This window comes from Zonotrichia leucophrys, chromosome Z (assembly GCF_028769735.1).
Source record: "Zonotrichia leucophrys gambelii isolate GWCS_2022_RI chromosome Z, RI_Zleu_2.0, whole genome shotgun sequence".
Classification (NCBI taxonomy): domain Eukaryota; kingdom Metazoa; phylum Chordata; class Aves; order Passeriformes; family Passerellidae; genus Zonotrichia; species Zonotrichia leucophrys.
Window position 1 is genome coordinate 56,409,336 of NC_088200.1, and position 11,870 is coordinate 56,421,205.

Below are 11,870 nucleotides of genomic sequence, written 5' to 3' on the forward strand. Positions count from 1 at the left end.
AGTAATTGTGGTGCCTAAATTCAGCCAAAACCGAACATCGATGGCAATTACTTTGGAGAAGTATTTTGCTTGCCAGAAATAGTAATGCAATTCATTGTATTTTTGCATTATAAATCAAGCCAGACTATGGATAAGGTCAGTAAGATTTGGTAAAAAATTGAAATGTTTTGAATTTTGTTTTTGCAGCAAGAAAAATGTTCTGATGAGCTCTGGTAAAGCACTGTACATTGTAAAGATGTTGTTTCTAATTATTTCACAGTGAGTGTCCACTTTGCTTTCAAGCCAGCAAAGCCATGTTCTTTATCTCCAGTTCTGCTCACCAAAACAGGCCTCTCCTGGGTGCCTACTCTAATGGCATAACACACCTTGGTATTGGCTGCCCTCTGACCATTCCTTCAACAAACATGACAAATAATATTAATTTTCTAGAGGCTTAATCTGTCATTGCACCACAACCACTAGGTGATCATGGCTGTTTTTCTCCTGGGGTATCCCACCTCATCCATATGCCAGCATATTTGTTTCTCAGACTTCAGGAAGAAAGAACCTTCATTACACATTCTTGCAGAGTATTTGACACTGAATACCTGTCCTAATGCCAAGATAAAACAGTTATCTAACACTTGTCAGCACCATTCAAGCTGAGCTCCCAACCCAGAGCCCAAACATCCATGCAGCAACACTAGGCTGTTCCTAGCTGCTGCCATGCAAGCTGCATTTCCCTGCTGCAAGATATGCCAGTCTCATCCACCTCTGCTGAAGAGAGACCTACCTGCTGAGTGGAGATGTTGGAGATCCTTGAGACTACTCTGCTTCAGTCTTTGGACTGCAGGTAGCAGGAGGGTTTTGTGTCAATTGCCCTCCAGCTCCCTTTAAATAAGGAATCTACAAAGTCACTAATTGGTTATTTTTGCTCGTGTGCCTGAATAAAACACTTAATCTTGGATAATCCATTATGTAAAAACCAACTGTAATCCTCACACTGGTGGGTCTGACTGCTATACTAATACAAACACAGCTTTTACATAATGGGAAAAGCTGCCCAGAAAGCTAATAAATCTGATGATTTGATTGTGCCACTGCTTTGTCTCATTGAAGTCTTTCTGCCTCTAACACATGTGAGGAGAATAAGAACAGAGCATTAATTAGAGAAACACTTGGCCTACACACATGTATCTGCATAGGCACGTGTTTTAACAACTTGCATGGAGCAGGTACATAATTAGCTTTTCTCATACCTGCATCATCAAATTGGTGATCCTTTCAAGAGTAGGAAGACATTATGCATTACCTACATGGGGAAGGGGACAAAAAAGTGCAAAAATACAGTTTAGCCTTCATGTTCATATCAGAATCTTGAGACTCCTCAGTTCTCCTGTGCAGTGAAACATTTTTTTGTGAATTCTTCCTAGCTAATTTTGTCAGCATTTCCAGTTACAGAAATACTACAGCTCTCTCCTTCCCAAAATGTTCCTTCTAGTAGCCTCTCATGGGAATACGATACATCAGAAAAAGACAAGAAGGCAGAGATCACTAGAAGAGTACTTCTGGTAGCAAACCATGCCTACCATTCTCAAGTGCCCACATAACTTCTTTAACTGCAAAGGTTGCTCCTGAACTCTTTCTCCCAGGCTCACCTGGGACGTCTAAGACTTCAGACATTCAAGGAGGAGTTGATGGTACTAGCAGCTATTCCTCACACTGGGTGCTAAGTCCTGGGGAGCCTTGGGCATAACCACTAGGGACAACCCTATAATTCCTATGGAGTCAGCCCAGGAAGTCCTGAAGCTTTTGATTCTGATCCAACAGCCTGGACTTGTAGAGTGAGACCAAAGCCTGCTGGATGTTTTGGGCTTGCTCCAGTGACCACTTACTGCCTCTTGCCCAGGACTTCTTGAGCAGAAGTGCACAACTTTGCCCTGTAGCTTATGTGAACTCTGTTGCTTTCCAGGCAGCTTGTCTAGGGCTGCCCCTTGCCTGGAAAAAGCTGTCCTTGCTTGCTGCCAGGGGCAACTTTGATTTGGCCTCTGTGCAGCTTCCATTTACACTTCAGAGGGAGGCAGTGGTACTTTGCATGTAGAGCAGTGACTGAACCTATCCTGTTCACTGTCCTCAGAGGCAGCCTGGGAAAGCCCACACAGGAACGAGCTCATGGCGACTGGGACTGCTTGGCCACCTAAAGAGTCACATAAAAAGTAACTTCTTAAACTGCACCTCAGGGCTAGATGCCCGGTAGGTTTTAAAGGGACTGACACTGAATATAAAATACACTCTTTCACCCTGACACAGGGATTTGACAGAGAACAAACTGCAGTGTTTTCTGTAAATTAGGAGGCTTTCAAACACTTATCAGTTCATCTGTTTCCAACAAAAGAGATTAGTTTATGTCCATGTGAGACATAGGTGACACTTGAAGCCATGCTTAGATGAACCACTTAATCCCCTGGGGATTAGACACATGCTAATAATAGCTAATCACAGCACAAGATTTTGGTTGGTGAGCATAACATCTGTCACTACATTACTTGCTGTTTAGAGCAAGAAGAAAACAAAATGAAATTTACCTTCATTTCTGCAGTATTATGGCCATTTGTACTGGGCATAGGGGGAAAAAAAATGGAGGAATCAAAGCATTGAAACATATTCCTGGGTTTGTTGAATTTGATGTAACATGAAACAGATTTTATAAAACAAAGATGTGTTTGGCTGTCAAAGAAGATACCCAAGAGCCTATTACAGACTTGCTCACCAAAACCGGCTGGTTTTCAGTAGAAGAGATGGCCTGACTGTTCAGTGTACTGAACTCAGCATAAGGATAGCTTTTAATGGTAGTTTTAATGACATGTAGCAAAATAGGTATGCAAATGAGATGATTAATCTTATCTTCTTCCCTATCCTGTGAAATACATCACCAGCAGTTTCAGATTTCCTGCACCTAGCAGATCCTCCTTTTGCCTTATTATTGGAATAAGCATTGGATAAACTGCTCTGGGAATTGCTGCAATTGCACTGCAATCTCAGATTTAGTAATTTGTGCTGCTAGCTCAGCAGCCGATGCCACAGGATGAGAGCTCTGAACACGCTCCTGCATCAGGCACTAAGTTCCCTGCTGTCCAGCAGGTGATCAAATGGTGGGTTTGTTTGCCAAGGCACTGGAGAACAGCAGGTGCATTCTGAGTTGCCCCTGACAGCTTCTGCAGTGGTTATTGCCCCATGACCTGTGGGAACTTCATCCTCCCGTTTTCCATTTAATTCATGCTGCTGATGCCGGGCTTTTTTTCAGGGGTGTCGCATGGCAGTGCCTGCATTGCTGAGAACGCACATCCCAGTCCCAGGTTTGCCAGGGGCTGGGAGGGCAGTGGTAGTCTGCTCCACTCCTTCGCTGGGGCAGGACACAGGAGAAATAAGGCTTCCCCGCAGTGGGACACCATGTCAAGGCTGCGGACACAGAGGTTTTCTGTTTCTGTGACTTCTGCTCAGAAATGTGGACCTTTTCCAAGGAAGTGAGTGGTGCAATAAAGGTGAAGAGGAAATTGTTTGAAGTTTGTTCTTCTATGGTTCAAGGGTAAGATTTGTGGGTGTGTTATATAATTAGGTTAAAAAGGCATCATAAATCACTGCATTAGGACTTTCAAGTCAATATTCAAATACCTCACAGTTTTAAATGACAGGAACTGAGATACACGTTTCCCTTCTGAAAAATGATAGTGTAATTCTTGCTGAATGTATTGACTGACAATTGGCAGAGCAGGGCCTCACATGCACCTGTGCACACAACACATCTCAGAAAAAGGCACATACTTTTTCACTCTGTTTTTAAGTGAAACAGGGGGGCTGCTCAAAACAAGAGAAGTCAAGAAGCCTCAGCTTCTCTGCCATGATGGGCAGTCAGCTCGGAGGGAATGGTTTTCTTAGAGCCATGACAAGAGCCTGCAAGAAAAATTAAGTTCCAGCCTCTCTTCCAAACCCTTCCATATCTTGCTGCCTTGGTAGAACAGGGTGAAGGCAGAGCTGGCTAAAATCTCTCCTTCAGTGGGATTTCACCACGTAGTGATCTGCTGGCCAAAGAAGCAATTTAAGGTTTTGTGCCATCTGCTGGTTTCCGCACAACTGTGCAGATGGTGGTTGCAGTTTGATCAGTGAGCTGCTGGATTTCCTCCCAAGCCGTGGCAGTTCCCCAAATGGCCTGCTGCTAATCTCTACCAAAAGACAGCTCAGGCCTAAGGCAACCTCATGAAAAAGAGTCTATTTGGGGCCCTCAGATAAAAATAGGAACTTTTTGTTTGTAATTTTCTAGTACTTACTATGAGGCATACTGACATATCTCTATATCTATCTAATACTTACTACTGCTGAACTGATCCATTTCCAGACATTGGCAGGTTTCTTCTCTTTAATTGCAGCATTTGTTTAAAGATACAATGTTTGCCTTTTTCATGCGCGGCTGCCAGGCCCTGGAGGGCAAAGACCAGCTTTTTCAGCCCAAGAGGACTGGAGAGCTTGCCATTTCATCGTGGACAAGGAGGCAGGTGTGGTCATCACAGGGAGGCATCTGCAAAGAGGAAAGGAGCTCAGTTCTCTGGAGATAAGGTCTTTACACTTGAAAACATCTCTGATATACCTCTATGGCCTGATCCTATTCTTCTCTTGGGGGAAGGCAAGGGGAAGGCGAGAGGAAGGAGATTGTTTCCTTCAGACAGGACTAGCCTCTCCCACATTTCAAAATGAGCTAACAGACCTGAGTTAATTTAATTCCTGGTGTTATTCCCAGGATGCCTTCCAAAAAGAAGAAGGAACAGAGGTCATGTGAATATCCCTGAAGGTATAAACCATGTGTGTAGTATTTTCTTTCCTTTTCTGTTCCTGCAACAGAAACAGTTTAACACAAAAAATGGAGGAATAAATCTGTAGGCTCTAACTGGTTGCAAAGCATGATGTAACAAGAGACCACATGTCCACATGTTTCAGATGGTAAATTCTGCCTTCAGATTATTGCATCAGATTACTCCGATGGGATATACACAGCTCTTTCACAGCACGCATCTCAAGGTGGGTTACAAAAGTGATACTCCTGGCACAGAGCTTGAGTAGTTATGGGTAAGCCAGGATGTCCATGCCAGCCCTGATGATGGATTTAAAAGCTAAAACCAGAAGCACAAATTACAAAAGCCAAGGAAATCTGTATGGGCATGCAGTCAAAAGCCATTGGCCGGGCACCTGGCCTTAGTGGGTGTTAGAGGACACAGTTTCCTTGTGCCACAGAAGGTGCAAGGAGGGAAGGTTTAGGTCAGAGCATCTTTCTGCACTCCAAAGGGAGGGCAGCTGTGAACACAAGGCTGATTAGTGAGGCACAGAGCAAAGAGAATAAGCAAAGGCTTTCACATACAACTGCACTTCAGATTTCTACATCTGCTTCTTACTGTAGGAGAAATGGATGGAAATATGGAGCAAGGGGAAAGAGAGGAGTTCTCTAAACTGTCAAAAATGATAGAATGACTTTTTTCATGGAGGATTTGTTTGCTTTATGTTTTCAGCAGCTGATCTTTAAAGCTGAAAGACCTCAGAGAGCCTAAGCCTTCCATGGACATGTTTTCACCATGGCACACTTCTCATCACATTCACACAAAAAATATTTATTTTACAGACAAGCCCAGAAGTTCCAGTCAAATCTCAGAGTCCCACGGTGTTACCACCTCTGTAAATTTACAACTGGAGTACTCAGCCTGAAGACCAAGCTTACATCTGCTTTAGACAGGGTGGTGGTGTTCACAGGGCTCCCAGGAAGAGGGAAGAGATGAGAATGTTGACTTAGTTATTTCAGAAGTCTTGATTTATTATTTTATGATATATTTTATATTAAAACTATACTAAAAGAATAGAAGGAAGGATTTCATCAGAAGGCTAGCTAAGAATAGAAAAGGAATGATAACAAAGGCTTGTGAATGACTGAGACAGTCTGGACAGCTGGACTGCGATTGGCCATTAATTAGAAACAACCACATGAGACCAATCACAGATGCACCTGTTGCATTCCACAGCAGCAGATAATCATTGTTTACATTTTGCTTCTGAGGCCTCTCAGCTTCTCAGGAGAAAAAATCCTAAGGAAAGGATTTTTCATAAAGCATGTCTGTGACAAGACAGAGCAACAAACTGGAAACACTGAAAATTTCAGGGCTGCCTCAAAGAGAGAGGCCCATTAAAAATACCACCACAGCAGCTGCTTCTGCCATAGTGACTGGACACTAAGCATCCCTCTGCCCACAAGAAGAGAAGGAAGAGGGCGCAGGCCACAGTGTGGCCCAACATCACCAAAATCTCTGCAGGTCTCCCTGCAATCCTGTGCCTGGCAGCTTAGCATGGGGAGCCATGGCTGCTCCTGTGAGGGCCAGCGAAGCTCCTGTAGGACCATTCCTGCTGCTGGTCACTGGAATGTGAGCACTTGCTTCCTCTCTGCTGCAGCCTTGAGTCTGCCAGTGCTGAAAACCTCTTTATACTGTTCTGACAGGTGTACGGATATTACACAGACTCTTCCAGCTTCTTCTTGTGATTTTTTGGTTTCAATTCTTCTTACCCATGGTGGCTATGCTTGTTCCCACCCTTCTGGTTTCACAGCTTTTTATAGACTCAGTAGCCTTTTTTAATTCCTCATTACTTGCTCTTCCATTACTCTTGAAGTTAGAGTAATTTTCTGCACTTCCTTCCTTTTCTCCAGACCATCCTGCTGTCTGTCTTTTCCCCCCAATTGTGGCCTTGTTTCCCACAAATAATTTCTCTCATCTGTCATGCTGTCTTCTTGTTCTGCAAACTTCTGCAAATCTTTCCTTAAAGTGTCTTCTCCTTTTTTCATTGCTTCCTCATGAGACTGCATAAGCAAACTTACTTCTGGGTACATCTGAGCACATATTTTGTGTCATTTGTGTTCCTCATAAGAGTTTTCATATGTCCTACACCACTGTGCTTTCCTTAATTCCATGCCCAGATCATTTGGGGAAGAAACTTAAGAAGGAAGTATTTTGTGCACATGGCTTAGTTTGACAAGGGTTTAAAGATGATTTTAGTCCTTCATCTTCATAGTACATTTGATGAATGAAGTAATCTTCTTATTCAAGGTCCAGCGATTTGTGCTAAGAGCTTTGGATACAATCTGTCAATAGAAACACAATAAACTCATGTACACTTAGGGCAGAAATTGCCACTGCTACGGTATTGTTATATTTTTTAACAGAGCCACCTCTCCATCAAATTAAGAATAAGATAATATGTGCATATTTACAGCATGTAGAAGGAGGAGGAAGGCATGAAGGGACATGCAGGCTGTGGTGACTTACAGGCTCAGTAACATTTCCAGTCTTCTGGCAGAGATACATTTCCTCATAAATATCTCTCACAATAGTAACAATCAGACTTGACAAACACCAAACTGACCTGTGTGCTCTCCCGTCCCTTCTACAAGAACCTCCAGATGGAAATCCCTAATTCCTGCAATCCACCAATGTAATACAAAAAGTTGTATGCCACTTTTAAGAGAATTCTCGAAAGGAATTAATAAATTGAGGGCTGATATTCTTTTGTCATGACAAGGTGGAGTCAATATTATTGCGAACATTTCATGCTCTGGCTACAACTCAACTGTCCACTGTCCTGCAAGCAAGGAAATACAGCTCTAGCAAAACCAGCTACTGCTGAACTGCATTTTCTGCAGAGCTAGGGTCTGCTGCTGTGCTCCTGTGTGTGAGTCAGGTTGCTGTGTTTCTGTGTGATAGCCAGATTGCACTACAACAAGTACACCTCAAGCTGTGCTCATGCATGTGCCCCAGCTGACACTTGTTCCCATGGCTGCCAACCTGCACCTCTGGCAGGCTCCAAGCGTCTCCGGGGGCAGCACAGCGGGTGCCTGCCCAGGCTGGAGGAGGTTCCTGTGATGAAGAGTGGCCCCAGTCTCTGCACCCGCAGCCTGGTGCCGTGCCCAGCCTGGTGCTACCCCCACGGCCCAGGTGCACTCTGTCCCGGTCTGGGCCCAGCCAGCTTGGCCATGTGTGTGGGCAGGGAAGCTGAGGCAGTAACCCACCCACTGATGGCGGCACTGCTGGGGCCACAGACCAGGAGTGGGGCCTGGCAGAGTCCAGGGTGAGATCCCAGATGGCAAGGTTGGGCTGTTGTGGCATCTAAAGGTCCCTGGAGAGCCACAGGGGAGAAGGACAGGGGGAGGATGATGAGCAAGAGCCATAAGGTTTTGCATGCCAGTCTTCCATGTTACGGGTGACAATCCATGTGCAGCTGAAGGAGGGGGTCAGACTCTGCGGGGCAGAAGAAGACCCTGGCCCAGGAGGGGCAAGGGAAATGGCTCTGATCCTCACTGGGCTCCCATGGCTGCAGGCAGGAAAGCTTATTCCTGTACAGAAACAGGTGGCTTGAGAATATTATGTGGTAAATCAGATAAGCTGCAATCTCGTTATGCCAACAGATGAGTGAGTCAGGAAGGTTTGAGTATAGCTGTCAATAGAGCATCCTGTAAGGATAATGTTTAATCAAATTAGATTAGACAGTTGCGGCTCCCATCCCCACAGCTCTTTGTTTAGGGGGAAAAACACTGTTCCCATGTAGAAGCAACACAAAGCATCTCAGCAGCCTGAGCACCCTCAGAATGTCCCATGCCTCTTTTTGCTTTCCAGGCAGTGTTTGCCCCCACTGCTTTGGACACAGTCCCATAAATGGCCCTAACCTTGCTGCTTTTCCTGGGCAGTATGTTTTGCAGCACATCAGCCAGATGATTTTACTCCACGAATTTTAAGTAGTTTTCATGCTAGGGAGAGACTGTCATATGAGTTGTTGGGAGGGGAGGAATTTTAGTCCCAGAAACTCCACCTTGTTTTCTGAGCTATCAGGCAAGCCTTTGGGACAGCTTAAACACTTGATATTTCTATTTGGAACACTGTTTCAATGACATCTACCAACATGTGACATAGCAGGGGTTTTATGCCAATTTTGCAATTTGTGTTTAAAGCTATTGGAAAAAAGTCTGTGCAACCACACGTGTTCAGATGTTGTTATGCTGTGTGACAGTCTAATGTAGGTTTCCTAAAATAGCAGCCTCATCCTCCTCCAAAATCCTCCATTGTCTGCCTAAGGCTATTCAAAGAACATTATCCTATTGCAAGCTTAGACTGTATCTACTTCAGTTATCATTGTTGTGCCAGCAATGGCTGTCATGGTGTTCCTTGAATATCCCTAAAAGCCTAGAGAACACTTATACCTGTTTGAGTCATGCTTTTAATTCTGAGTACATGAGCCCACCACAGGGTTGCCCTGGCCCTGCTGGCTCCATTTGCAAAGTTCATTTAGATTTCCACCTGCCATTCCTCCATGGTTTCAATTGCACAGCAATTACATGGCCCTGGCTTGCCTCAAGAAGTCCTGCCTCAGTTTCTCCAACTCTGCAGCTATGAATATCAGTATGTTAGGATCTTCATTCTTCCTCCTTGTTAAGAAGAATTTTCTTGCTAAATTTCAAACCCTGGGTGCAGAAGCAGGAAATGATCTTGGATCTTTCATATTTGGAGCCCAGAGTATCACTGTTGGACACTGTTTTTCTTATGAATGTTTTGAAAAAAAAGCACTTATCTTGAACTGAACATAAACTTTCATACCAAATGAAGTATGAATATCTGGAAGGTTTGGATCCAAAAGAGCGCCAATTTTGATTCAATATAAATAGTTCATGCTTTTGCAATTTTTCAGCTCCCAAATCACAGCCAAAAAGCACATACAACAATTTTCATAACCCTTAGTGCATCCACAAAACCCATTTTTTTTTTGTCAGGAAAGCATTACATATTACCAAGCACAAAGGACCTTCTGTTCAGACACAGGTCATCCTGAGTACATCCTCTTACTGCATAGCTCTGTCTGGTGATATCCACTTCATATCATCCTTGGACATTTGATCATTCCTATGGTTCCTGGACTTCTAATAATTTCTGAGAAAGGAGACTATAAGCTCCCAGGAGACTTTCTCTCCTTTGACAAATTTGACCTGGCACAAGGAGGATCCAACAGATCATAAAAACTGTCAGGCAACAGTATGCTGGACTTTAAGAAGAGCTAAACTTCACTCCAGACTTCCGTCAAAGACCTGGTGAGAGGAAACTTCATTTCTTTGGGATCCAAAATATGTTAGTTCCCTTGAAAGATATTAAATTGGTTTTACTTCAACCTTTTTCCTCCCTGACACCGTGGGATGAAACAAGTCTTGTATTTTACCAAGTATTGGAAGGGCCCAGATTGCTACTGGAGGAGAGACATTGAAAGGCAGAAGGCAGCCTCCAGCTTTCCTTTGTTAGTCATAAATAAAATTGCTCCCAAATGGGAGGTTTGCACCACTGCAAATGAGTTTTTGCTGTTGTACAAGCAATGGTTTCCTTACATATAACTGGCCTGACAGGCCATGGGCAGGAAGGCTGGACCCACAGAAAAATATGTTTCCCTCCAGCTCTAAGTTGTTGTTTGTCTACATCAGTTCCAGCTGGCTGGCCTGCATCTCTTCTGACTAGAAATGCTTCCTGAGAAAAGGGATGATACTCCTATTTCTAAGGGTATCTTGCACAAGGTGAGAACAATCTCTTCCAACTGTTTTGGAAGGCTGTTCTCTGCAGGTCTAAAACCTACTGTCCTATAAGATTGTGGAGAACAGACTGTTCCTTTTTTCTTAGCCGTAGCCTTTTATATAGCTGGGGACTGTTTTGTTAGAAAAGAGATTACTCAAAAATAGACATGAGAAACCTGTCTTTCCTCAAAGGTCACATTTTCCCGGTGTATTTCAGGTGAGACCTCTGTTAGAACACCATGGCATAATCTGTTATGCAAGAGAGGGCTCATCCTAATGGATGTACACCTCCTTCTGCATGGAAGTCTCGACACATTGTGCAGCCTTTGTTAAGCTGAGGTAGTGGCTCATCCCCAGGAATTCACCAGGTGTCTGCTCTCCATGTAAGCAGGACTTTCCATGCCTCCTTGCTGAATTCTAGTCCTCTCATCCTGAATACAAATGTCTTTAGTTTTGAGATGGCGCTCGAACACATTTACAGACACCTGACCATGGCTTACTCACTGGCTTAATATTTTTACACCTATCAATGGAAATACTGATGTGTTCTACATCTGTTAAAGCCTCCACAGAGAATCCTCCCCAAGAAATTATACATTTCATTAGTGAGCTTCTAAAACAAACAATTTGTCTTTCAGATTCATTTGCCACCTCTTTCTCACTGTCTTGTCTAAGCCCTCACTGTAAGACACAAAATATCTATTATGTTATTTCCACATCAGTCAAGAGTTGTGACAGCCATTACTTTCCTTCTGTCCAGATACTCCTGACTCTGCCACAGAAGAAACTATGCTGTATGACACAGTTTGCTCTTAACAAAATCACACCGGCTGTTATTTGTCTCCTCTAGTTATGTAGATAAACAGGTTTGCTTTTGTATTTTCTTAGAAACCAAACTTTCAAAATTATCTATTGTAGAATTCTCCAGTTCTTTATTTTTTCCTATTTTGCTGAAAGCATCATTGCATCTACTTTTCCCCGGACTTCCAAAACCTCAGAAGATCCTCCAGTTGTCAGAAAACGTCATCAAGAGTTTAGAGGTTACTTAACACAATCCTCTAAAAACTCCATTTCTTCAGTACTTTTCTTGATAGTCTTGCTCTTCCTTATATGATAAAACAGAAAATATCCATTGCTTTTTGTGTTTCTAAATTTAACCTCGTGTCTGATCTTGAGTTTTCTGACTTTTTATTTTTACTTGTTCATGGTATTTTTGTACACATCTTCGATAATTTCACCACACTTACACATTTTCTGCCTGTTT